General features: G+C 39.5%; 1 protein-coding gene across 4 annotated transcripts in view; it reads right to left on the bottom strand.

Annotated features, from left to right (window-relative positions):
* Positions 1-27,767, bottom strand: part of THRB (thyroid hormone receptor beta) — a 371,634-nt gene that overhangs the window by 145,161 nt on the left and 198,706 nt on the right. The window lies entirely within an intron of this gene.

The following is a 27,767-nucleotide window of genomic DNA, read 5'->3' as shown; positions in this document are numbered from 1 at the left end:
TACTTTTGGTGCTGTTCTGTTCTTCTTTTTCTAAGGCTTTGAGCTGTAGTGTTAGGTTGTTTATTTGTTGAGTTTTACTTCTTTTATTAAATGCGCTCCATGAAATAAATTTCCCTCTAAGTACTGCTTTCATAGTGTCCCAGAGGTTTTGATATGATGTTTCTTTGTTCTCATTTACCTCTAAGAATTTTTTAATTTCCTTCCTAATATCTTCTGTTATCCATTCATCATATAATAGCATATTGTTTAATCTCCAGATGTTGGAATAGTTTCTGTGTTTTACTCTTTCATTTATTTCTAACTTCAATCCATTATGATCTGATAGAATACATGCTAGTGTCTCTATCTTCTTGTATTTGCTAACATTAGCTTTGTGGCATAATATATGGTCTATTTTAGAGAAGGATCCATGTGCTGCTGAGAAGAAAGTGTATTCACTCTTGGTTGGATGGAATATTCTATAAATGTCCGTTAAGTCTAAATTATTGATTGTGTTGTTGAGATCTATGGTTTCTTTGCTCAATTTTTGTCTGGAAGATCTGTCCAGTGGTGAGAGCGGCGTGTTAAAATCACCTAGTATTATTGTGTTGTGGTCTATTTGGTTTCTGAAATTGAGAAGGATTTGTTTGACATACATAGATGAGCCACTGTTTGGGGCATAGATGTTTATGATTGTTATATCTTGCTGATTTATGCTTCCCTTAAGCAGTATGAAATGACCTTCTTTATCCCTTCTAACTAACTTTGGCTTGAAGTCCACATTATCGGAAATGAGGATGGATACTCCAGCTTTTTTGCTGAGTCCATGTGCATGGTATGTTTTTCCCCATCCTTTCACCTTTAATCTATGGGTATCTTTTTCTATGAGGTGAGTCTCTTGCAGGCAACATATTGTTGGATCTTTCTTTTTAATCCAGTCTGCCAGTCTATGTCTTTTGATTGATGAATTCAGGCCATTAACGTTCAGGGTTATTATAGAGAAATGATTTGGTTTCCCGGTCATTTGGTTCATTTTTAAAATTTTGTTTATTTATTTGTTTGACACAACTTGTTTCCTCCTTTATTTGACAATTCCTTTAGGATAATTCCTCCCTTTGCTGATTTGCTTCTTTGTTTTTCATCTCTTCCTCATGGAATATTTTGTTGAGAATGTTCTGTAATGCTGGCTTTCTTTTTGTAAATTCTTTTAGCTTTTGTTTATCATGGAAGGATTTTATTTCATCGTCAAATTTGAAGGTAAGTTTTGCTGGGTATAAGATTCTTGGTTGGCATCCATTTTCTTTCAGGGCTTGAAAAATGTTGTTCCAGGACCTTCTAGCTTTTAGGGTCTGGATTGAAAAATCTGCTGATATGCGTATTGGTTTCCCCCTGAATGTAATTTGGTTCTTTTCTCTCACAGCCTTTAAAATTCTGTCTTTATTTTGTATGTTAGGTATTTTCATTATAATGTGCCTTGGTGTGGGTCTGTTGTAATTTTGTGTATTTGGAGTCCTGTAAGCCTCTTGAACTTGATTTTCCATTTCATTCTTCAGATTTGGGAAATTTTCTGATATTATTTCATTGAATAGGTTGTTCATTCCTTTGGCTTGTTTCTCTAGGCCTTCCTCAATCCCAATAATTCTTATATTTGGCCTTTTCATGATATCCCATAGTTCTTGTAGATTCTGTTCATGATTTCTTACCATCTTCTCTGTTTGTTCAGCTTTGTTTTCAAGGTTAAATATTTTGTCTTCAATGTCTGAGGTTCTATCTTCCAGGTGTTCTATCCTATTGGATATGCTTTCTATGGAGTTCTTAATTTGGTTTATTGTTTCCTTCATGTCAAGGATTTCTGTTTGGTTTTTTTTCAATATCTCTAACTCTTTATTGAAATGATCTTTTGCTTCCTGTATTTGCTCTTTTAACTGTCGATTGGTGCGATCAATCAATGCTTGCATTTGCTCTTTCATCTCATCATTCAATGCTTGCATTTGCTCTTTCATCTCCTCGTTTGCTTCTCTGATCATTTTAATTATGTACATTCTGAACTCCTTTTCTGTCATTTCTTCTGCCATGCTGTCATTGGGTTTTATTGATGTAACATCTAGATTTGTTTGCAGCATTTTCTTTCCTTGTTTTCTCATGTTGTTCAGATATCAGTGTTCCGCTGAGATATTGCAGATTTCCTCTGTTGATTTACAATTACCCTGAAGATTTCTATATATATCCCCTCTTAGCCTTCAGTAGGCTGAAGTCTTGGAGGAGGTTGATAATGCGGTGCTCCACAAGGAAGCTGCCTCTCTAGGAGTGGTGGCCTTCAGGTGGGGTATATTCCCTGCTAGTGGGCAGAGGTGCCTCCACTTGTTGACCAATGGTCATCCAAAGGGGACCTAGGCTGTGGGCTGAGGCAAGGCCTGTTTGGGCCTGAGTCTCTGGTTTTACCGTCCTTGTGGGAAACCTCACCCAGCAGGGAAGACTCACCCGGTGGGGAGGTCTCGCTGGTCAGTTTCCTCCTAGAGGTTCCCCTCAATTTACAGCTACTGCCTGGGCTGGGCTGCCTTCCTCTGCAAAGTTTCCAGGGGCCCGGCCCTACCTCCTGGGCCTGGGAGCCTCACCCTTCGCAGATGAATCTCCTTAGGCTGCCCCTCCTCAGAGAATTTGCCCATAGGCCTGGAACCTTCGCTCCGCCCTAAGCCTGTCTCTGTGCGGCTCTTCCACCCAGAAGCCTCCTAGATCCTGGGACCCTGCTCTGCACCTAATCGCCTGGCTGCGTGGCCCCTCCTCTGAGCAGCCACCTGTGGCCCCGAACAATCGCTCTGAGTCCCAGAGACCCGCCACAGGCCTCTTCCTCCAGACAGCCGCCCAGTATGCCGGTGCGGTCACTAGGAGTCCAAGAAACTCACTTCGTGCCTCCTCCTCCCACCAACCACCCGTAGCCCGGGGCAATCAATCACTCCGAGTCGAAGTGACCCTGCCCGTTCCTCCTCCTTCTCCAGATAACCCCCCGGGTGTTCAGGAGCAGTCCCTCTGAGTGGCTCTGAATCCACGTGACCCGCTGCATGGGTCCTCTGGGCAACCGCCCGGAGCTCTGGTGTGGTCCCTCAAGATCAAGCGTCCCACCACGCTTCTCCTCCAGGCAGCCCCCCTGTGTTCAGGAGCTGTCACTTTAAGACCAAACAACTCACCACTCGCCTTCTCCTCTGAGCAGCGCCTGGAGCGCTAATGCAGTCACTGCGAGTCCAAAGGACCCGCCGCGCTCCTTCTCCTCCTTCTCCTACTCCTCCGGGCAGGCCCCGGGGTTCAGAAGTGGTCAGGGTCCAAACAGCTCGCCACGCAGCCCCTTCTCTGGCAACCGCCTGTAGTTCCCGTATAGTCACCCGAATCCAAGCGGCTGCTCCTCTTCCTCCTTGTCCTCAGGGCAGGCCCCGGTGTTCAGAAGCGTCGTTCTGATTCCAAACAGCTCGCCGCGCGGCTTCTCCTCTGGCAACCGCCTGCAGCTCCGGCGCAGTCTCTCCGAATCCAAGTGGCCACGCTCCTCTCCTCCTCCTCAGGGCAGGCCCCGGTGTCCTGAGTCCACACAGTTCTCCCCGCCACTCCTCCCCCGGGCAGCCGCCAGAGCCCCAGTGGCTGCTCCGAGTCCCAGCGCTGTGCCGAGCGGCCTCCTCTATGGCGCTCCAGCCCCCTAATTATTTTTGAAGATACTGGAAATGACTCCATGACCCACTAGACGGTAAACATCCTGTGGATTGAACTTACAGTTCATGCTTGTTGAATTAAACACAGAGGTAATTATATCAATACATAGCTCATTGTATTCAGAACATATCTACCATTCATGAATAAAGATTATTTCTAAAAACCTTAAAGTAATGATGTTGAAAATCAAGAGTTTGTCAAAGGTTAATTGACAGTTATATAACACACAAGAAATCACAAGTCCTATGTCCTCATCCAAAGTGCAGTCTAGGTTCTTAGGAGTTTGGAACCAGGATGAAGAAATGACATTTTCACCCCTGTGTGGCACTGGATGGACATAATTACTGGTTCCTAGTTTTTAACCAAAGCATTTTACATCTGGAAGAGTTCTGAGCCTCATTTTTTTTTTTTTTTAAACACAGAGGAAATTAAGGCCTAGAAGACAAACCAAACTCTAAAAGACACAATAATTAGGATGAGAGTTGAGTTAAGAATGCTGGCCCTGTTGGTGTTTTAAAAAGTATGTGCTGGGCATGGTGGGTGATGGTGCACGCCTATAATCCCAGCAGCTTGCTAGGCTGAGACAGGAGGATGGTTAGCCTCAGCCAAAGCAAGGTGGTAAGCAACTCAGTGAGACCCTGTCTCTAAATAAAATACAAAAGAGGGCTGGGGATGTGGATCAGTGGTTGAGGGCCCCCAGGTTTAGTCCCCAGTACCTGCCACTCCCCCCCCCAAAAAAGTAACTACATCATTACATCCATACATATATATATATATGTATTTTTTTTTTTTTTTTTTGGTGAGAAGATACAGATAAAACTTGGAATATATTAGTTTTACAATGAGGCCTTGGGAAAGTTTCTTTTATATGTCTCAAATTATTGCCTGTGTTCCCAGCTGTCAAGGCCTAAGTTAAATGAGATAATATATGAAAAATCCCTTCACACAGTTGTTGGTACTGGGAAAACATTCATTAAATAGTAACAATTGTTATACCAAAGTCATTTCATAGTTTAAGTCATTTATGTTCTAGGTGGACTAAAAACTTTAATCAATCTTCTACCTGAATATTTGACACTTTGGAGAACTCCCTCCAACAGCAATTCTGCGGTTTCAAAAAGCAAAACCATATCTGGTTCCTTTAGTAGCAATATTCCAAAAGTCCACAAGAGGGCAGTGCCTCTCACAGCACGGGGCACCAGAGCAGAGGAGGGGAGAAGGGAATTGTGGGTGTTGAGGTTGGCTAAGAGCTTCAGCAGGAGCCAGTATGATGATACCTTTGAGTGATAAGGTGTATTAGGAAGAAAATAAAACTGGGTAATGGACAGAGAATGACTTGAGGAGGAAATGAATGGCAACACTGACTTTTGGATGAGAATAGCATAGTCACGAGTAGACGAAGGGAAGAACATTAAACTTGAAGGGATATCAGGGACCAAGGTGGATATGGTCTTGGTCTATTTGAGGAAAAGCAAGGCCAGTGGGGCTGGAACAGAGTGAAAAGAGGTAACAAAGAGAGGTCAGGAAGAGTATTAGATCATGCAAGTGGCACAGTTGGGGTTATACTCCAGGCCTTTCTGACCCTATGGTTTATGCCCTGAATCGCTATGTTACTCAGAACTCTGTAGAAAAAGCCAAAGGACACTGGTCAAGACAATAAAAGTGGTATTTTTTCCCCCATTTTTTCATTGGTGCATTATAGCTGTACACAGTAATGGGATTTGTTGTTATATGCCCACAATATAACAATATAATTTCACTAATATCACTCCCAACCGTTTGCCCCTCCCTTCCCACCTCCCATCCTTTGGTCCCTTTCCTCTCCTGATCTCCCTTTGATTTTTATGAGATCCCCCATCCCCACCTTTCTTTTCCTTTTTCCTCTTTAGTTTCCACATATGAGAGAAAACACAATGAGTTTGACTTGACCTCCTGAGTTTGACTTATTTCACTTAACATAATAGTCTAGTTCCATCCATTTTCTTGCAGATAACACAATTTTATTTTTTTTTCTTTATGGCTGAAAAAAACTTCATTGTGAATATATACCACATTTTCTTTATCCATTCATCTACTCCAGCACATAGGCATAGGCAATGACTTTCTTAGTAGGATGCCTAAAGTTCAGGAGATAATGCTAAGTTGTGGGATGACATCAAGTTAAAAAGCTTCTGCACAGCCAAAGAAACAATTAGGAATGTGTAGAGAGAACCTAAAGAATGGGAGAAAATCTTTGTTTAGTACTCTGACAGAGGATTAATATCTAGTGTAGAGAAAACTCAAAAACACCAAAAAAATCAATTAACTCAATAAATGGGCAAATGAATTAAACAGTTTTCAAAAGAAGAACTACAAATGGCCAATAAATAGATGAAAAAATGTTCAACATCATTAGAAATTAGGGAAACGCAAATCAAACCTACACTGAGATTTCATCTCACACCAGTCAGAAGGGCAATCCTCAAGAATACAAATAATAAATGCTGGAGAGGATGTGGAGAAAAAGGAACATGTCTATACTGCTGCTAGGATTGTAAGTTAGTTCAACCACTGCGGAAATAGGAGAGTTTCCTCAAAAGTCTAAGCATGGAACCACCACATGACTCAGCTAAATACCACTCCTACGTATTCATCCTAAAGCACTAAGGTCAGCACACTACAGCAGTACATGCATGCTCATGTTTATAGCAGCACACTTCACAATAGCCAACTACAGAACCAGCCTAGATGTCCATCAATGGATGAAGGATAAAAAGTTTTAGGAATAGGGAACACAATTTAGGAAAAGTTGCAGTGACTTTTATCAAACAATCCATTAGAAATCATATGATTTTAGACCTTGAATTTATGAGGAAAAAGCACTAAGAGTCTTACACTAAATTTATTCAAAATTTTATGTCCTGGTATTTAATCTTGTGCAGGATTTCTTTTTATCTACTTTTATGGCACTGTATAATAATCAAGGCTGATAATGCTGTCCATTAAATTATTGTGCTAAGGCAAGGAAAAATACTTATAAATATCTTCATTGAAAAGAAGCACTAACATATTTTAAAGGAAATAAATTTAAGATTTATATGGAAGTAGGGAATGATGTTGGTCAAATTATATCATTATAGTGTGTGAATATATGAATACGTAAAACCAAATCCCACCATTATGCACCAACTATAATGTACCAATAAAAAATATGGAAAAAAGTACTGAGGGGAAGGGAGGAAAAAAAAAAGATTTATATGGAAGGATGCTGATCCCAGCACTAATGTTGATAAAAGTTAGAAACAGCATACATGTCAATAGGGGATTATTTGAATACATAAATGTGCTTCCAAATTATTAAAATTTCATTTTCAAAGACTATTTAAGGCTATGTTAAATGTTCGTATGGTACCAAGGAAAAACAAGCAACAAAGAAAGAACCATGTGTGACACGTGAACACAATTTTAAAACCTATATGCAGATAAGCAAAACACTAAGAGAAAACACACCAAACAAATGCCACTGTTTTCTTTGTTACTTTTCTGTGTTAAATTTTCTCCAAGCATGCACTTATAGTCATAAAATAGTGAAGGCAAATATTTGGCATGGAAGTTGTAATCTTCATTTGAGCTTCATCGTTTAGTGCTATATTTTGCATAGAAATTGATGGATTTTGTTTTGTTTTGGTACCAGGGATTGAACCCAGGGGCACTCAACCACTGAGCCACATCCCCAGCCTTTTTTTTTTTTTTTTTTTTTTTTTTTTTTTGTATTTTATTGAGAGACAGGGTCTCCTTGAGTTGCTTAGGGCCTCCCTAAACTGCTGAGGCTGGCTTTGAACTAGTGATCCTCCAGCCTCAGCCACCTGAGTCGTTGGGATTACAGGCATGAGCCACCATGCCCAGCTTGATGTGGTTTTTTGAGAAAAGATCATGGTGCCAGGTTAGATTCTGGAAACTTCTTCTTTAATATCTAATGAATGAACAAAAACATTGGTTGAAATACAAATCAAGATAAAATACTGCCAGTAGCCAAAGAGCAAAGGTATAATGCTATATCCTCATCTTAAGAAGCATTGGCCAAAAGAGTAGAGTGCCCATGGGGTGGCAGTGTGGCTCCGACCCTCCACCCGGGACGATGCAGGGAAGGCAGGTGAGTAGGCAGGTGAGTGGGCAGGGTCCAGTGCTTCTCTAATCATGACTTTACGTAGGAATGGAGTGAGCTGAGCAAAGTGGAGAGACAGGCTTGTGGAAAGTTGGGGAAAACATCTCAGAAAATGGCATCTCTTGGTGACAATCCTAAGACCCAGGAGAAGGGAGGGCTCTGATCCGAGTTGGGGACAGAGCTGAAGCCACAGTGAAGGATCCACTGCAGGAGGTAGAGGGGTCTGGGCTTGGGGCAGCCGATGGGATTTGGAGCAGTGAGCCAGGTCCCCAAAGGCAACATGTGTGTGGTTGCTCCCCCTTTCTTCTTCTTGCTTCAGAAGAGAAGCCCGAAGCTAATACCCAGTCCACAAAATGTACAAAGGATTCGGAGGGAGGGAGGCAGGAAGGGAGAAATGGAGAGCCATAGAGAGGGAGGGAGGAAGAGGAAAAAAAATAATTGAGAAAGCTCAGCTTATAAAGAAAACAGCCCAAGAAAAATAAGGAAGTTTCCTATGAGTACTTTATTTAATCAAATGAGAATTAAAACAAGATTATAAAATAATAGAATAAGATACAAAGGGAGAGGGCAGAAGTAAGGAAACAAACAGAAATGGAAACAAAGCTAAAAGAAAGAGAAGAAAACTTCATGGTCAATGGAGAAGGAAATGATAGTTTATTGCAGTTAAATAAGTAGGCAGAATAAAGATGATTGAACATAAAGATAATTGGTGTTTCCAGATAGAAGAAATATAATAGAAAAAGTATATGAAAGTGTAATACTGGAAACTTATCTGGAAATAAGACTGGAAGTACAGATAAAAAATACATATGATGTTTCTAGGGAAAAAAAAAAAAAACTGATTAAGAATGATTGACAGCTTGACCAAACTTTGGCCAGGCTCCAGAACCTTCTCCCAGGCTCACCTGGGTACTCCCTTGTAAAATTCAGCTTGTGCAAGAACCTTGCCAACTCAGCATTTCTAATGTGCAAGAACCCTGCTAAGTAGCATTTGTAATGTGATCCCCCATTTGTAAAGTTATTTCCATTTACCCCTATTCCTTTTCTTCCTCTTTCCTCCTACTTTCTGCAGATGCACAGATAAATAATCTAGAAAAAAATGTGAGTGCCTATTATTTTTGGGTGGTAGAGCTTTGAGTTATTATTATTTCTTATTTTTTCTGTTATATTTAAAATTTACTAGCAAGTGCTGCACCCTATTACATAAACATACTATTAAATTTAGCAGTATATATTACTATTTCATAAAAGTTACATTCTAAAAATAATAAAGAATTAGGGTACTTTCCTACATACTGCTGGCCTTGGTACTGTGTGAACTCTGAGTGGGCGCTGTTAGCCATGGCCCTCCTCAGGGTATTAATATCTAGCATGTCACAGAGACCTAGCTCCACAGAAGGACATAGAATTAGGACAATATGAACTTACTTCTTCATGACTAATGTATGGCCCCCGTTATTTCTCTTCTAGTATGAAAGGTTGCCCTCTTGCTAAGGATTTCTGTTAAAGTAACAGAATTGTATTAGGGGAAAGATTAAGGCTTTAATGATTTACTAATGTTAATTCCAGGAAACAATAGCAGAAATTCTCACAGTCTTATTAAAGTGTGTGTTTATACACACATTTAAATTATTTCTGATTAAGAGGAACTACAACATCTTCTATGTTCTCTCACTAGTTCATTCTTTTGACAACTAAAATTTGAGCAGAAAGATACCCACTGTATCAGTAAGAATTTTTTATTTTTGCTATGTGCATTTATGACTTATGCAAGGATAATTTTGGCCCTTCCTTGTTTAACTTTTTAAAGTTTATTTTTCCCCAAACCTTTTTCTTTTTTCCAACATTGAATATATTTGAATGTCAAAACAAAAATTAAGCAAGACATGTAATTTCAAAAAATTAATACATTTAACTTCTTGTAAATGGGTGTTATTTCCCTCAATTTGGAAATAATTTTTTTTTTTAAAGTGTGGCCATAGAGATCAGAGTTATATATTTTAGAAGCATGGAAGGTAACAGATGGTTCTGTTGAAAATAGCAAATTTTTAAAATGGTAACTCAAACACAGTATTGCATCTTTATTTTAAATAATTTGTCTTGCTTCACATCTTTGAAAAGCAAATAGGCCATTAAAAGCATACATGATGTGCTAGACACTTAACGAGGTTTATTACTGGAATGGGTACAATTTTATTAAATTTTAAACACATTTTAATGTGCTATGGGTATAATTTTGCTGCAAAATTACCAAGAATTGCTCCCTCCCTGGATCCGTTTAAAAATGAAATACAAGTGTCAGGTCAGAGATGAGCTGGAAATCCCATTTAATTATCAAAATAACAAGAACGTAAAGGGATCCATGTTGCCATTTAATACAGCTAGGCTGTAGTCTTAGATGCCAACCTCGTGAGCATCTATCTATAATGCCATTACTCAGGCAGACTGGAAAGGAGACCCCTAAGGCTCCTTCCAGCTGAGGCTAAAGGGAAGCATTTCTTACCTCCCTGCAGTAGTTGGAAGGGTCTGAACAGGTGCTGGAGGAGTCGCTAAATAGGGTCACTTCATTAGGATGTGGAGATTTCAGTCAGATTCTGTCCTGGAAATTGCACAGTACTGGGAACTGGCCCACCTGAATTCTAGCCTCACCCCTGTCCATGGTCAGCCAGAGGCTCTTGGGCAGGCCCCTGTGCCCTTCAGATCTGATGGAGTGGCTTGCCTAGTTTACTTCTAAAGTTCTTTCCTTCTCTAATAGTTTTTGATAAACAAAAGCACGATTTTCACCTCATCTTCCACAGAAGTGTTTAGAATTCTACCTAGTGCCCCCGACAAGGTTCATATCATCCAAGATGGCGGTGAAGGCTCTTGTCTTCCCAAAGCACCTTCTCCCTTGGATGCTCAGGTCTATGCATTTTCCTCTTTCAGATACATTTTCAAAACCTAGCCCTCCCTAAGCATGTGAGGATAATTTGTTATTCTTTTCCAGAGTCAAGTTTTCATTGAATATTTTAGTTATATCCAAGAGGATGCTCAGTGCTACAACCAGTGTCCACTCAACCTCTTTTTTATTATGCTCACAAAATCAAACCACCATTTAAAAGATAAGAAACAGAAACCATGGTTTGTTATATACCTGAACCTATCTGTGTGTGGTGTAAGAAAATGCCATGCAAATCAGGATTTATTCTTTTTTCCCTGTTCTGCCTCCCAAGATTAGCAGCTCTAGAAAAGAAAGGGAAAGAGTAATGAAGATAAGATTCCTTCCTGTATAGAAGGTTGGTTCCTGAGTGTAGCTAAATCTGAAGAGCAGGTGGCTGTGGGAATCAGTGTTGTGGTGTGACTGTAGGGCTTTTATAGGGCACAGGGAAGACTTCCTTAATACTCTTTAGAAATCAGGAACAGAACCCACTCTGGAAAACAGCATGGAGATTCCTCAGAAAACTTGGAATGGAACCACCATTTGACCCAGTTATCCCACTCCTCTGCATATACCCAAAGGACTTAAAGTCAGCACGTTATAGAGATGAGGTCACATCAATGTTTGCAGCAGCTCAATGCACAGTAGCTAAGCCATGGAACCAACCTCGGTGCCCTTCAACAGACAAATGGATAAAGAAAATGTGGCACATATACACAATGGAATATTATTACTCAGCCATATAGAAGAATGAAATTATGGCATTTGCTAGTAAATGGATGGAACTGGAGACTATCATGCTAAGTGAAATAAGCCAATCTCCCAAACCAAAAGTAGAATGTTCTCTCCAATATGCAGATGCTGACTCGCAACAGGCTGTTGGGGGGTGGGGGTGGAAGTTCACCGGATTAGGGGGAATGGGGGGAAGGAAAGGGGATGCAAATAGGAAAGACAGAATGAATGGGACATAACTTTTCTATGTTCATATATGAATATACAACTAGTGTAACTCCACATCATGTACGACCACAAGAATGGGAAGTTATACTCCATGTGTGGTGTGTCAAAATATATTCTACTGTCTTGTATAACTATAAAGAACAAATGAAAAGTAAAGAATTAAAAAAAAGAGAAAGGAGGATCAGAATTCTTTTTTTTTTTTTTTTTTTTTTTTCCAACAAGAGGTTCTCTTGAGAAGGGAAGCATCTGACTGGGCCCTCTGACTTCTAGAAGCTTCCCATGTTACCAGAATAACTTTCTATCCCCAAAGGCGTTCCTGACATTCTCTACAGCCTAATTTCTCAGTCAGGTATATACCATGTGTCTTTGTATGTACGGCATGGGACAGAACACCAGGATGTTCTTCCTTCAGAAACTAATTTAATAGAGGGAGTTGCAGGCATGTGGGCTCTGGGGAACTTTTTATTACAGATGAAAGGGAAAATATTCATCACAGGTTTAATTATGTAGGTGGAAGAGTCAAGTATAAAGTCAGTATTTGTATTTTAACTCAGAATTCTTAAATAAAGATATTAAAATGCATCTAAAAACTACCTATGTTTCCAAGAATAAAAAAAAAAAACCTGCCTTTTTTACTTCAAGTGGTTTGTAAATATTACCCTCAAGCAATGTCCAGAGAAAAATTCCTTGAAGTAACATCCTGTTCACAGATAGCCAGTGAGCAATTACTTGAACTTGAAGTGCTTAATATTTAGATATCCTCTAGCAGTAAATAAATCAGTTAGTTACCTTGTTGAATTTTTTTAAGGGGTCAGACAGATTCTCATAAAGATGTTCAACATTCATCTGTGAAAAAACAGGTATTTTTTTTCTTCTATGCATTTTATCCTAAGTTTATGGTTTTAAAGGCTTTTTTTTTTTTTCCCCTTTCCTTCAGATGAATGCTATGGGAACTCTAGTAAGTAAAGAAAACTCACCCAGAGAAGCAATTTTTAAAGTTGCTGGGATATGGAGGAGGGAGGCAGGAAGTTCACCCGAGTCAGCTTCTCCAAGAACTGCCCTGAGCCCTCGTGACACACCTGTGTGCTAAAGTTGACGGGCATCATGAGTGCCACCAGGAAGGTGAAGAAATGCAGACTCTCAGGGTCCCACCCCAGACCTGCTAAATCAGAAGCTGCCTTTTAAAAATGATCCCCAGGTAACGTACATGCACCTTGAACTTGGATAAGCAATGACCTGGAAGACTGAGAGATTTCATAAAGAAAACGGGAGACAAAAGGGTCTGTACCCAAGAGTCTCAATGTACCTGCATCAGAATCACGGTTAAGGGCTGGGGAGATAGCTCAGTTGGTAGAGTGCTTGCCTTGCAAGTACAAGGCCCTGGGTTCGATCCCCAGCACCGCGAAAAAGAAAGAAAGAAAAAAAAAAAAAAAAAAAAAAAAAAAAGAATCACGGTTAAAGTGCATACTGCTGCATCTCTGGCTTCAGTTTCTGATTTAGTAGGTCTTGAATGGGACGCCAGTTCTTTCATTTCTAGCAAGTTCCTAGGTGATGCTGATGCTTCTGCTGGTCCAAGTGCTTTAAGAAGCACTGGCACACACTAATTTCTACTTTCTTACCTCCTACCTTCTACCATTCTTCCTTGCCTATCAGCCCATTGGCTCCTCCCCTCCTCTCCCTTTCTTTCTCATCTATTGGGGGAACAATAGTGACTGTTTAGTTTCAGTTTGCGATAGCTACTCGTCTTTCACCTCGTGTATGACTCTAAGGGCTACAGCAGTGATGCTCATTAATCCTGCCAGTCTCAGGTGCTGTCAGTTCCTTAGGGTAGGAAGATAAGACGAGTACATAACTATCTCGACGAAAAGGGAGAAATGAGATCAATGCCCTGGTGTACCTCCAGATAAAATGCTAAGTCAGTAACAGGAGAGGATTGAAAAAACCTCAGTTCCTTCACTTAGTATAATACATTTAATCTGTCTGAGGCAGACCAGGGTCTTGGGAATTCAATTAGGATTTATTGAACTAAGACTTTCGAACATCAGAATAGTCAGAGATGCTTACCCATGATCATTCCACTTTCAGGTTCTCTACTGAGACTTAGTTGGGATTTTGTACCCGTGTTCTATGTGTTTAAGTATAGATAGCACCAGAGAGTGAGATTGAATTTAACTTCTGAAGCTTCTGTCATTTTGTTTCTTTCTCAAAAGAAACCAGCAGAGGAATTCACGGCTACATGAGGGGACTGGCTATTTTAATTTTAGGTAACTGGAGCTTTGTATTGACTGCCTCTTTGATGACAGACTGAATGATATCAGAATTATTTAAACTGACATAAAAGAAAGGTTGAAAGAAGTCAGGCACATGATTTTTTTAAATAGTGGTAGGAGTAGACTAGTTACTGTTTGATTTTTAATTGGTCAGGACATAACATTTTAGACCTCTCTAAATATATTTGTGACAAATCATGGTACAACCTACTTGTACTAAAATGTAGGTGGGAACATAGCCCATAGCTGGTTCAGACAGAAGGGGTCCCGGGAGAAGGGAATGCATACTGAATGACCTCCTTGGCTGGTGGACACTTGTCTGTGCCCAAGGGTGGGAAACACAGAGCCAAAGTACCACCTTTTATCTTCCTTCTCTGGCTGACCCACCTCAACCAATGGTCACACATCAGACCCATCACAACTTTCTAGAATAAAGTGCAAAGACAGGCCATCTAAGCGTCTTCGTCATATGGATAAAAAGCTTGAAGTAACACGTGAAAGGCATAGTTAAGAGCTAATTTCTTGCTGGGATGTCATCTGCTTGTTAGAGTCCCCTCTCATGGCCAGAGTAAATGTTTGTTCCTGAGAAACACCCAGTGAGATATATTTCTACCAAGCCAGTTCTCCGAAAGGTATGATGCTAAGGAGGCCTTGCAGGTTTGGAGATCAGCTCAGCAGAGAGAGTAAGGGGCACTGGCAAATGGAGAGATGATTCCAAGAGATGAACCAGGAACACACGCACACACACAAACACACAAACCTAAAGAAAGAGGAGCAGGGGCAAAGGAGAGGCCCAGGGGACCTACATTGGCAGCATAGGACAGCAGGGGAGGGAAAGAAGAGGCTAGAGTAGACCACAAGAATTTCAACTCTTATTTTACATTAAGGTGTGTGTATATACATGTATGTATGTATGTACGTGTGTGTGCATGTATGTATATATATGTGTGGGTGTGTATTTTTTTTTTTTTTGGAGTACAACTTTTCATTTTATATATGAATTCTGAAGAAGCCAGAGAGTTTCATCAGCCAACAGACAACCCCTACCCTAAGTCAAATGTGAAAACAGGAACCGCTGTAAGTGGGAGGTTGGCAGAGTCAGGGTTTAGAGGAAAGTGTGACATAAAGCATGCTTGCACTTTGTTAGTTAAAATTAGCATCAAACGGCTCTCACTGTAAAACATACCTTTTCAAAAAATAATGAAAGAAACAGGGAAAATCAAAATACAGATGTAGCCCAGAGTCCTGCATCCTTTTTTGTCTTCCATCTTGAGGCTTTGGAGCGACTGGTTTAAAATCACCGTGATCACAAAATAGCAGACGATACCTCTCAGGCAATCTTATGGTACAGAATCTTGAATCAAATTTGCTAGTCCCTTTTCCCTGAGAAGTTTGCCCTATTTTATTCTCTTTGGAATTGAGGCATTCTATGGACAGAAACGAATGGGTTTAACCACTGTTTTAAACATAACCAAAGTCAACCAGTAAAAGAAAATGTCATGTGGGGGGATGCTAGCCTGCTAGGAAGTTGGCTAAACAGTTCTGGCTGAGGATCGTGTCCTGGATAAACCACATGGAACTGGGACTTTCATACTGTATTTGTTTCAACCCTCACACTTTCTATTAAAGGAAACCAAGACTTTAGTTCTTAGGTTTCTATCATTTGCTTCTCTTTCAAAAAATCCTACAGGAGAACTTATGGGCACATGAGGGGACTCACTATTTTCATTCTAGGTAACCAAAGTCATACTCATACGGACTCTACCTTCTCCATGGCAGCCTGAATGATATAAAAATTTTATTTAACATGATATAAAAAATAGTTTGAGAGAAGTCAGGTTCATAACTTGTGAAGCTAGTGAGAGGTGAGAGTGGAGCTCAGTAGTAGAGCACTTGCCTAGCCTGAGATGCCAACCATGGGCATTTATAAGACGAAATAGTATTTTTAAAAATTGGTTCTAATTAGTTACACATGAGAGTAGAGTGCATTTTGACACATCATATATAAATGGAGTATAATTTCCCATTTGTCTGGTTGTACATGATGTAGAGTCACACAGGTCATGTAATCATATGTGCATGTAGGGAAATAATGTCTGACTCATTGTACTATCATTCTGACCCTATGCCCACTCCCCTCCTTTCAATCCCCTCTGTTTAGTCGAAAATACCTCTATTTTCCCCCATCTTATTGTGAATTAGTATCAGCGTATCAGAGAAAACATTTGACTTTTGATTCTTTGGGGATTGACTTATTTCACTTAGCATAATGTCAAGTTCCAATCATTTACCAGCAAATGCCATAATTTCAATCTTCTTTAAGACTGAGTAATAGTCCAGTTTCTTTATCCATTCATATAAGATGAAGTAATATTTATTGTATAGTTCCTGGCACAAAATGGCAACTGCCTGGATTGATGGTCCCAGGGTGATTATGCTTGGAAGGTATTGGCTACTTATTAATCATTAAGCTCTATTATTATTGAATGGACAGGAACGTGGACCATTTGAGCTTTTCCCATTCCATCCACCATGGTTGGTAAGTGCCTGCAGGATTCTGTCCGGGTTCTAAAAAGGACTGCCAAAACTTGCCCATAATTTGTGGTGCTGTCATGTGTTGGCTTTGCTTATCAGGGAGAAGTACAGCCCTCCTCTTAGGTAGAGATAATTTTTTCTCCTGGCAAAATTTTTTTTCTAATTTAATCACACTTTTTTCAAAACCATCACATGTAAGTCAAGGAAAGAGAACCAAATGAACTTCTGGAAGGATTAGGCTGAGGTCACATTCAGTTTCTTTTTCCACTACATTTCACCTACCTGCAGTTCTATCATTACTACGTAAATTGGCTCAGAGCTTTAGTACCTAAGCTGTTTCCTTTTCAAATATTTATCCTCAGAATTATTTTACTGTGCTCATAACCTTTTTCCCTATTAAACTTCCTTGACCTTGCACCCATTTTAAGGCCATCTAAATCCAAAATGACAAGGAAAATTAAATATTATATCTTTTATTATTTTTGTTGATATTATGTCTTTTATAAATAACATTATACCAAATTCAGAATTTGGTGTTGATTCAGAATTTTAGAAGATTCAATATGTTACACCAGCATCTGGAACTCCCTTATGCAATTTTTTTTTTTAATGGAAGGACTAATGTGAATGTCAATCACTCATATATACTTTTTTTTCTAATAGAATATAATAGGTCATGCTGAATTAAACACACTCATACACACATACATCCTGTAACTCAGCTCTCTATAATTCATGAGCTGCTGACCATAATTTTAGTGATTGAAGGAGGTTATTAACTTGCAAATCTTTCACTTAGTTAACAAATGTGGAGTGGTTATCATGTGTTGGGCACTCTGGCCGCTCTCTTTAGGGCTTGGGATAAAACAGAACAAAACAGATATCCAGCTCACCATTTGGAAACCTCTTCAATAATACTCAGGAAGACTAAGCATTAACTGGTATATCATTGCTACAGGGTTACGGTTATTGTTGGAGATCAGAATAAATTTTGTGATAGAAGGATGGACATAAACTCCATGTGTGGCTGAGTCCTGCGTGCCAGTCCTCAGACCTGTGCTCATCAGTGATGGGGTGGGGTGGGGGAGGGTCCCTGCCCCACAACAGAGATGAAAAGGAGATGAAAAGATATCTACCTTCAATCCCTTAGGTGTTATTTTGAAATCCCAAAATGGAATTCTGAAAATGAAAAGTTTTCATAACTTATTGGTAGCAAAACTGATTTCATGAGTGTTTCATAGTCTTCATGGATCCAACTTGGTGTGAATATTTATGTGCTTTACTGAAGGAATATGAATGTATTTGATATGAGGTACAGTTTTATGCACAATAATACCTTCCTAAAATTCCTTCCCCCCAAAAAGCCCCTGAATTCTGAAACTTGTCTGGCAAGGAATTTGGATAAAGGATTGTAGACCTGTATGTATGCACCTTGGTAAGATTGGCAACCATATTTTCTTAAAAAGGCATGATACACACACACACACACACAGATATATGTATATGTATGATATATATACATATGTATATATACATATATTTATATAAATGCACACATATATTTATGTATATGCACACATATATATGCATATACATACACAGGTGTGTGTGTATATATATATGGATGCATAAAATATTCTTTCTCCTATATGGTGATAAAGATAACAAACGGTTGGTTGACTCTGTCTTCAAATATCTGTATTTGCAAAATAGAAAGGCAGGCAGTCCTCTGTATTTTTTTTTTTTCCTTCTTTTTTTGGTACAGGGATTGAATTGCTTAACCACTGAACCACATCACCAGCCTTTTTTATTTTGAGACAGGGTCTTGCCAAGTTTTGAGGCTGGCTTGGAACTTGTGATTCTCATAAAGATAGAGATAGGGAAACTGAACAAAAGAAGAATAACTGATTGGTTAACATCTGGTTACTTCAGTTTTCTTTGTGAGTATGTAAGGATTAAGGTAGAAGTAACTTTATTATTAATGCCAATCAAACCTGATCTGTTTGGAAAAATCTAGATGCTATTTCTTCAATTCTGATTTCTTGGAAGTTCAGAAGAACTGTTTAGTTTTAGTGTTAGGAAGTGGAATGTTACTGAGATTGGAGAGTCCACATTTCTTAGAAGCTCCCAGATGATGCAGATAGACTGGCCCAAGGACTACACTTTGATTTGCAATGGTGTCTTGGGCAGTCAGAGCCTTAGGACTGACTGGAGGGGGTGGAAAGGACTAGATCATCTTGGAAGGTGTTCTCCGTCCTTCTTTGCCCTGTAATTCCAAACAGTGCTTTCCTCAGAGTGAGTGGGAGAGCACAACCTTGAGCTATTCTTATTTCCATTCAGTAATCCGAGTCTGTGGCAAGATGACCATTTACATCTCTAATTCTCAGCCTCTGATGGTACTTGCACAGGTCTAGTGGTATACAGTGCCCTGAAATACTGTTTACCTTAAGTTACAACATGTTTGGAACAAACAACAAAGCTCAAAGTACAAGCAATTGGGGTTAACTGTGAATGCACTCACCAAACATTTATGAAGGTCTTACGAAGTGTAGTACTTAATGACTTGAGCTTAGGGATCAAGATTCCTGGGTTTAAATCCAGGCTCTGTGATTTCTTACCCTCTGGGCTTTGAATAAAGTCAAATTTAAAAATTTCGGTTTTGTTGATCTGCAAAAAGGAATAATGATAGAACTCACCTTGTGAGTGGTGGTATGAGAAAATGAACTTCAAAACACGAGGACCAGACAGCTGTGTGGTCAGTGTTAGCCTTGTTATTATTCTAATGTGTAAGGAACCAGGCAAGGAGGATTCGAAGATGGATAACTAGATGATTTAAGTGTGCAGAAGACAGGAGACAAGCCCCCATGTTGCATTAGAAACGTGGACTAGGTGTGGAGGAGGAATCTGAGTGGACCTGGTGCTCTTATGGGGGAAGGGAAGGTAGTATGTGCTCAGGGAATATTGACTGGTACAATACCGGAGTGAGGTTCTCAAGAAAGATTAGTAACCAACCACACTTTATTAAAAAATTTGTTCTTTTCTGTATGATTAAATGCATACAACTTATAAGTTATATGAGTATTTTCCAAGAAAAAAATATATATATTTAAGAAAATATATTTAAAATATTTGTTTCTATTAATTTTTTTTGTGTGTAGGGGGGGAGACAATAAGTTAACCCTTTCCTGTCAAAGGGGGAAAGGGGAACAGAAGTAGTTGTCAAAAATTTTGTAGAAGATACCTGTATCAGGATGGGAGACTGGTTTAGATCAGTGGTTCTCAACTCCCCCCACCCAGGGACATCTGGCAAGGTCTGGAGATATTCTCTTGTCATGACTGAGGAGGCAGTACCACTGGCATCTGGTGAATGCAGGCCAGGAAGTTCTGCTAAATATCCTATAATACACAGAACAACCCATTACAGCAACCAATTGTCTGGTTCAAAATGTCAAGAGTGCCAAGCTAAATCAGTGATTCTCAAAATACAGTATGTTCCAGAATTGTTTGAATAGTTTATTAAAACTCACATTGCTGATTTTGGGTGAGAAATCACCAAAGTTATACTGATGTCTTTGCCAAAAAGGGCCATTCAATTAGTTCTATAAAGTATACCATAAACCTAGTTATAAAATTTAAAAAGTAAGACTTCGCTGTGCTACCCCAAATTGCAGCTGCTGCCTCTGGATGTGTTCTTTCAATGGTTTTCTTGGCCAAAAGCAATGTCACATGTAAGTTCATGGTACAAAGAATTGCTAACACTTTCTCCAAAATTCAGGCTTGTTATAAGAAGTCAGCCCTCTTACATTTACCAAATAATCAGTGCTCTGGTTTAAGGGGTAATATCATTAATAATGCATTCACTTGCCAATAATCATGCTATGATGTTGGCACCACACATGGATATATTTTCATTACGTGTGATTTTCCTTCCAAACAGACAGAAGTCTTGTTCTATTTTTCTCATCTTAAGAGGGGTGTGGGGTTTTAAAGTGGGTTCAAAAATCCATAATGATGTCAGAGCATAGAAAATATGCAGAAAAAATAAAGGGACCAGAATTACAGAGCCCAAAATAAAAAAGATTAAAAAAATCTTCAAGTACATGTACTCATTCTTGCACTAATTATTATTTTATTAGATAAAATATATGCAGTTATTACAGTCTGGCTTATCTCTACTTTCAGAACTGACAGAAATAGGCATAAAGTATATTGTAAAGAAACTGGAAAAGAAATGAGAAACAATTTGAGTATTGTTAAAATTGATAAGACTTGGTTGTGTGATGTATATTAAAAAAAAAAAAAAAAAGTCAAGCAGATTTCATTCTATTTGTGAAGTCTGAAAATGACTCGACCAAAGACAGGGAAGGAAGACTTAGCCTCTAAAGCTCTTTTTAGCATCTCTAGGAAAAAACTCACTTTAGCTTCTTGAACAGGCAGCATCAGTTTTACAAAAAGATGACATATTTCCTATGTAAAAAGAGCGCAGAATTATGGAGAAGGAAGATACATCATATTATAACCCTCTATTAAATTTGCAACATTTGAGAAAACAAGTTTCAAAAAAATCAGTAATTGTGTGTATTGAAATTGTCTCCTTAGGAGACTTGTTGTTGCCTCCAGATTTTAAACTTCTTATGGTCAGTAACCTTATCTCAAACTACCTGTAATTTTGGCAACCAGAGCAGCAGCCAATGGGATAGGTGTTCACCACTCAGTGATGGATATACACCGTTCACCCCTTATATTTACATTTTATGTTTTTAACTTTTACAGAACATAATATAATTGGTTACTTTGATTCTATAAATGTGGAATTGGAAACAGTTACAATAGGAAGAGAACATGTCCAAGAGAAAAACAAAAAGTCTAATATTGGAAAAACATCTAGAAAGCTCCTAAGAGGAAAGAGAATCCATGAAAGGGGGTATGGCTTCTGCAGACACAGTTTTGGTCACTCTTAGGAGCTTTCTCCCCAAGCACTGCAATGAGCTCTTAGGCTATTTCTAGGTCAACCCAGAACTCTGTATTTCATCTCCACATTGCCTTGTAAGACAGGAATTACAACACACAGATGCTGCTGCTTTTCATTTTCTTATTCCTTTTGACCCATCTTCTGGGCTTCAAGCAGATGGGGCTCTTAATCTATTGTGCATGGAACCCGAAGTTCTAGGAATAAACCTCTTTTCAGTATAATTTCCTTGGTATTCCTGTGCATTTTTTTCTCATACACTTAAAAGCTTTATTCTGTGAAGGGTTCTATAGATTTTACCAGGTGGCCAAAGGGGTCCATGGCACCAAAATGGTTACAAACATTGGGCTGTCTTAGCTGAAAGATGATGACTTATCTTTTTCTCATGAACTATAGAATTAATGTCTATTGCCATTCCTGGAAGATTGACCATTTAAACTTAACTGTCTATTGTTTCCTAGGTCTCATAAGGAATTAAAATGTCCCCAGAAAATAGTATTTCTGTTATCATACATCACATAGATAATTGCTAAGTTATTGTCATTCTTAGAGTAAAAGTGATCTTGCATTATACTAATCATTGACCTTAGAAGCTTTTAAGCACTTCCTAATGTTCACTGGGAAGGCTATGCCTTGTTATGGACTGAATGTTTGTGTTTTCCCCAAATTCATGTTGAAACTTCAACTGCCAATGTGATGTATTTGAAGGTAAGACCTTTGGGAAGTAGTCTGGCTTAGATTAGGTTATGAGGTGGGACCCTTATGAAGGGATTAGTGCCCTTCTAAGGGGGTGAAGATAGATCTCACTCTCTCTCTCTCCATATGCATTTGACAAGGAAAGGCCATGTGATGGTGAGCAGACACCATCTGCCAACCAGGAAGTGGACCCTCACCAGACAATGAAGCTGCTGGCACCTTGATTGGACTTTCTGGACTCCAGAACCATGAGAAACAGATGTTTGATGTTTAATCCACACAGTCCAGGATATTTTGTTATAACAGCCTGAACTAAGACCTGCCTTTCCCCATTTATAAGCTTTTGTCAGCAACTCGTTTATATAAAATAAAAACTCTGTAAAGAGAGTATTATATTTTAGTGCTATTTTTTTCAGCTTGGTGCAGGAAGACATCTATAGACGCAAAGAAATTAAAAAAAGAAATCACAGACATGTGCCATTTCTTCACGACTCAACCCTGTATCTATCCTTAGTTAAGAGGCAAGAGAGAAATTTTATGCATTTTATGGATTTAATGCATATGATTTAATATTTCAGTCTCAACTGTTAGGTTCCTCTCCTTCAAGTTTTTCAAACATCTGCCACTGGACAAATGGTGGGTAGATATAGGTGAGCAGCGTGGGTCCCTTCTTAGGCTGAAGGCATGCAGTTCAAGCTTGATGCCTTTCCCTAGGAGCATTGCTAATTCATGTTGAAACTCCGTTTCATTGCCTAATTCCATAGCGATGAGAAGAAACAACCTGGATATCAAAACCAAGTTTCCAATATTACTCAACCATAAAGAAGAAGAATATTATGGCATTTGCAAATGAATGGATGGAATTGGAGAACATCGTGCTAAGTGAAATAAGCCAATCCCAAAAAACCAAAGGTCAAATGTTTTCCCTGATAAGTGGATGATGATATATAATGGTGGTGAGAGAAGAATGGAGGAACTTTAGATTACAAAGAGGGAAATGAGAGGGAGGCGGGGTATGAAAAATGGTGGACTGAGATAGACATTATTACCCTATGCACTTGTATGATTACACGAATGATATGAATCTACATCGTGTACAACCATAGAAATGAAAAGATGTACCCCATTTATGTACCATGAGTCAAAATGCAGACTGTAAAAACAAAAACAAAAACAAAACAAACAAAACAAGTTTCCTCCTCACAACATCTCTCCCTTTTCATGAAAACACTACCTTTCACACCTTTTGTTATCTCTCTGGTAAGCAAGTGTGTGGCCATGGGAAAGGGCATATTCTACATTTTCTTCCCACTAGCCTGGGTGGGATGGGGTTTCCAAGAGGAACACAAGCATGGGTTCAAAATGTCCTTTGTCACTCTCAATTTTTATGTGCTTGTGGAAAAACCAGGCTCCTCCTGAAAGCTTCTGCAATATCCAGTGTGACCCGAAGATGCAACGCAGTAGGTCCTATACAACTGTCTTGTTTTAAGGCTTTTCTTTCTGTTCTTTCCTTTGCCACTGAACACCTCTGCTTGGCTCCCTGCTACTGGGTGCTTTTGGTTTTACCCTCCTTTTTAAAAAAAATTCATATCTAAGTCTTGCACAGTTATCATGAAAGTCAGATACCTAGGGCTGTGAGGACTTACAAGTACCCCTTCTCTGCAGCAGCTCTGGACTAACTAAAAGAAGAAAAACAAAAAACAAAAAACAAGCAGTTGGACCTCATGTGGGTCACAGTAGTTTTGTGTGTACGATTTTGTTGTAACTCTCATACTTTCTAAATAATGTAGGCAAAGAATAGATTTCTGGCCTAGATGAGGAAAATCTGTTGTAGAGAACTGAACTTCTACTAGGCTACTGTCTTCTCATTTGTAAGCAAAATGAATGTCCTCAGGGGCCTGGTACCCTGAGGAATGGTCGTGAGAGAGAAGAAAACTAACTTCCAAAGGGAGAGATGTCCCAGCACTCTTCAAGCAATATCAAAGACTGTCCAGGAAATTCTTTTGGTGACTTTTAAAGTGTTTTCTGGATGGTATGAGGAGCAGGAAAGTTTAAAGGCAGAAAACCTGACACCATGTGATAGGGAAACAATTCAGATTTAGGCTCCTGGACTAATTAGACCAATCTACTTTCTGTTGTCATCTGATAAATTCTCATCCTACTTTGGCATGAGCTTAAAAAGGAAACATCAGTACCCAAAGGCCAAGAGGGGAAAGGAACAGCATTTAATCCTATAAATGACAAAAACTACCAAGCGCAAAATTCACTGTGCACTTATTTTGGATTTCTCTATATTTACAACTTCATAAAACCTGTGGCTGCAAAGCTAAATGGAATAGGGTTCTAACTCGATGCCTCAATACAACCTGATATCAGGAACATCTGATCCATGGTCTCCCTCAAGTTTTTGGAGCATCTTTTAGTCTGTCCCAAATCTAGAGAACAAGTTTTCACCCCTAGGTGGCCAGAACAGGACAAGTTATGGCTCAGAGTAGTAAAGGAAGGTGGGCTAGAGGCTAGAAGATGAAAGAAAAGAGAAGCCAGTGCCCAGGAGCCCAGAGACGACTCAGCTCCTCATCCCAGCAGGATACAAAGTATGATTGGCAGCCACAGAGCCAGACTTTCTAAACCAACATCCCCCCCGCAACACACGTTTTCTTCCCCACAGACTGCGTCTGAAGCATCTGCAAGCCTTCCCACCTGGAAGACAGGCAAGTTCAGCTCTCTTTTGCTACCAGCTGCACCAAGAGGCAAATTTCTAGGTTCTATGGGATTTCATCTACCTTCTGGGAGCATATGGTCACACTTTTTAACACCCCTTATCTTTTTGGCCGAGACCCTCCTCCATTAGTAGACTTAATGCCTGTTTATTTCCACTGCTAGCAAAACAAAACAAAACAAAACAAAACAAAACTCTCTGAAAGCTGCCCAAGGATATTTTTACCAGTTCCTAGCAATGAACAGTCTTTCCTTTTTCTGCTGATAGAAGTGACTCTGCCAAGACTTAAAGTTCCCGGGTTGACTCCAACACACAAAAAACAGTGTTTTTCAACTACGGGTCCCAACCCATAAAATGGGTTGTGAAATGAAATTAATGGGTTGCAAGCAGTACCTTTAAAAAATAACAAATAGAAAAAAAAAAATGGAACATGTTGGAGAACATCAGAGTTCACTGCATTTACTAAGATTAAGAATTGTTTTGTGAAACTTCTGTTTGAGTCGCCAACACACACCAGTTGTATTCTTCAGCATCACGTAAGATGTATCTCTTACTGTGGGTTGTGGTCATCCATTTGAAAGCCACTGCACCAAAGTAATGCCAGAACGGCTGAAAGAAGTGACTTGCTTAAGGAAATAAAGCCCTTCTGATTTCTGACTGTCATCCAGAGTGCTGGCTAAGAAAGCAGGGATAAGGAGATTCACAAAAAATGGGACAAGAGCCCAGTGTGGGGTTTCAAGCCAGAGCCTGCTGGCCAAATGGGAAGGTTGGCAACTGCAAGAACAAGAGCTTTATTACTGCCGATGATTAGCTGCATGAAGGCCGGCGAATTTTTAAAGAAATCAAGTATGTAGGATTTAAAGCACCCACCAGGTATGCTGCTTCACTGAGAAAGAGGCTTCGCCAGCTGGGTGGTTGATGATCTGCACCAAGTTCTAAATGCTTAGGAAAGGCAGTCAGGAGTCCGAAAGTGATGGAGATGCATATTCTATTAGGTTAAAACATTAAAAAGTGCCAAGATGTGGTCATTTTAGCCTACCAAAATGGCAATTTTATATGGTTCTGCCCTCAGGGAAGCTGCATTCTAAGTTTTCTTCAGGTAAACAGAGTGTGTTGATGTATAACCACCCATCCAGTCATTCATCTATCCGTCTTGTTTATTTTTGTTGGAGGGAGAAGGCTAAGGATCAAAATACAAGTTGTCTTTCAGAAACGAAATGAAAGCTTAAATGTCATTTGGCTTTTTATGACAGCTGCTACTTAAAGAAAGCCTAATTATCTAGAGGAGTTTCTTGGTTAGTGGGTATGAATTGCAGCCTCGGCTACACATCTGAAAAGGTTGTCACCATTTTTCTTCCATGAAATCCCTCTAAAATATTTTTAAATACCTTGAGACACAATTTCTTATTTAGTCTCCCCTACTTATTGACATGACAAAAAGTTCATTTCTCTAAAATCCACCTCTCTATCTCAAACAAAAATTCAGAGTTTTTAGGCTGTTCCCTCCAACGCTGACAAATCTAAAATTGCTTCAGCTATACCCACTGATTTCTTCCATCCCTAGCAAAGTCCTCGATGCATCTCCTAAGCTGCCTTATTGTCGAAGGCAATGCTGAGCTTCTCCCTCCTGATCTTAAATTGTGGAGGACGGCAGTCATTCTTCTGGGTATTATTTCCTAGTAGAAAAGAAATAAACTAGACTATGCTTCCTTTTTATTTCCTCAGTCACCCAGAGACATGTCTGTGAGGCTATAAAGTTTTCCATTATGTCTGCACTGAAAAAGAAGAGCCAAGAAAAACCCCAGAACACTGGCAGAGACAAAAATGCTTGGTGCTTAGTTACATTTCTTTTTAGATATGAAGAGGGGGTAGAGAGCGTCCAAAAAGTTTAGTTAGTTGCTTTCATGAAATGCAATGTGTGTGTCCCTCTGCGTGAACCACGCAGTTCTCAGCGTCTGTTTGCCATGTTCTGCAAATAACTGTGAGAGGCGGCAGGCTTAGTGCCTCTGTGGGCCCTTCTAAAATGTCTGAATTGACACAAGAGACATCTTGCAAACAAAATGTTCTTTCAAGCCAGCATCAAACCCTAGGCATATTCATTGTAAACGTCAAAAACTATATTGGCATTTTGAAACAAAAAGATTATGGATCAAAGTTTCTTCTTAGATATGTTCAAAGGATTTTGGTCAGAGTTTTGATTTTTGGAACAGTTCTGTTCCAAGAGACATGATGCAAAATTAGTTTGTTAGAAATTGAGAAAACAACTTTCTGACAAGAAAAGCCTGATATTTCTAGCAATTGTTGATACCGGGCAGGTGTTAAAATCAGTCGCATCAATGGGAAGTGCATAGCAAGGGCTAACCTTGAAAGCTTTAACTAAGAGATCCTGAGTGGTCATCTGGCCCCAGAAACTAATATTTTTCTATGCTCTGCCAGGCATGAAATAGAAGACCCTAAAATGATTCTTGAAATTCTTCTAACTAACCTCACTGGGGTAGAGGTGGCAGGAGTTACCCAAGATGTCCTTTCCAGAGAAGAATGGTTCAGACAGGTCAACTTTAAGGAGGGGCTGGTCTTGAGGAATCAGTGGTACTGTGTAGAATTAAGCAAAAGACATGGACTGATCCCTGGCTTGTTTTTGAACCTTATCTTTCCATACCTTGCCACTGGGCAGCCTTTTCTGATAGATCCATAAAATAGGATCCTATTACCCCATTTCCTCCTATAACAGTTTAGAAGCCAAGCTGTACATGAACCCAAAGTTCAAGTAAACTCCGAAACTAAATTTCTATGGTGCGGCAATTTAAGGACTTTAGGAGAAAGTCTCAGAAAATGGCCTTTTGAATACTGAGCTCTGCCAGTTCCATTTATTGGCAAATGAC

This window comes from Sciurus vulgaris (assembly GCF_902686455.1).
Source record: "Sciurus vulgaris genome assembly, chromosome: 16".
Lineage (NCBI taxonomy): Eukaryota > Metazoa > Chordata > Mammalia > Rodentia > Sciuridae > Sciurus > Sciurus vulgaris.
This window is presented reverse-complemented; position numbering and strand designations above follow the sequence as displayed.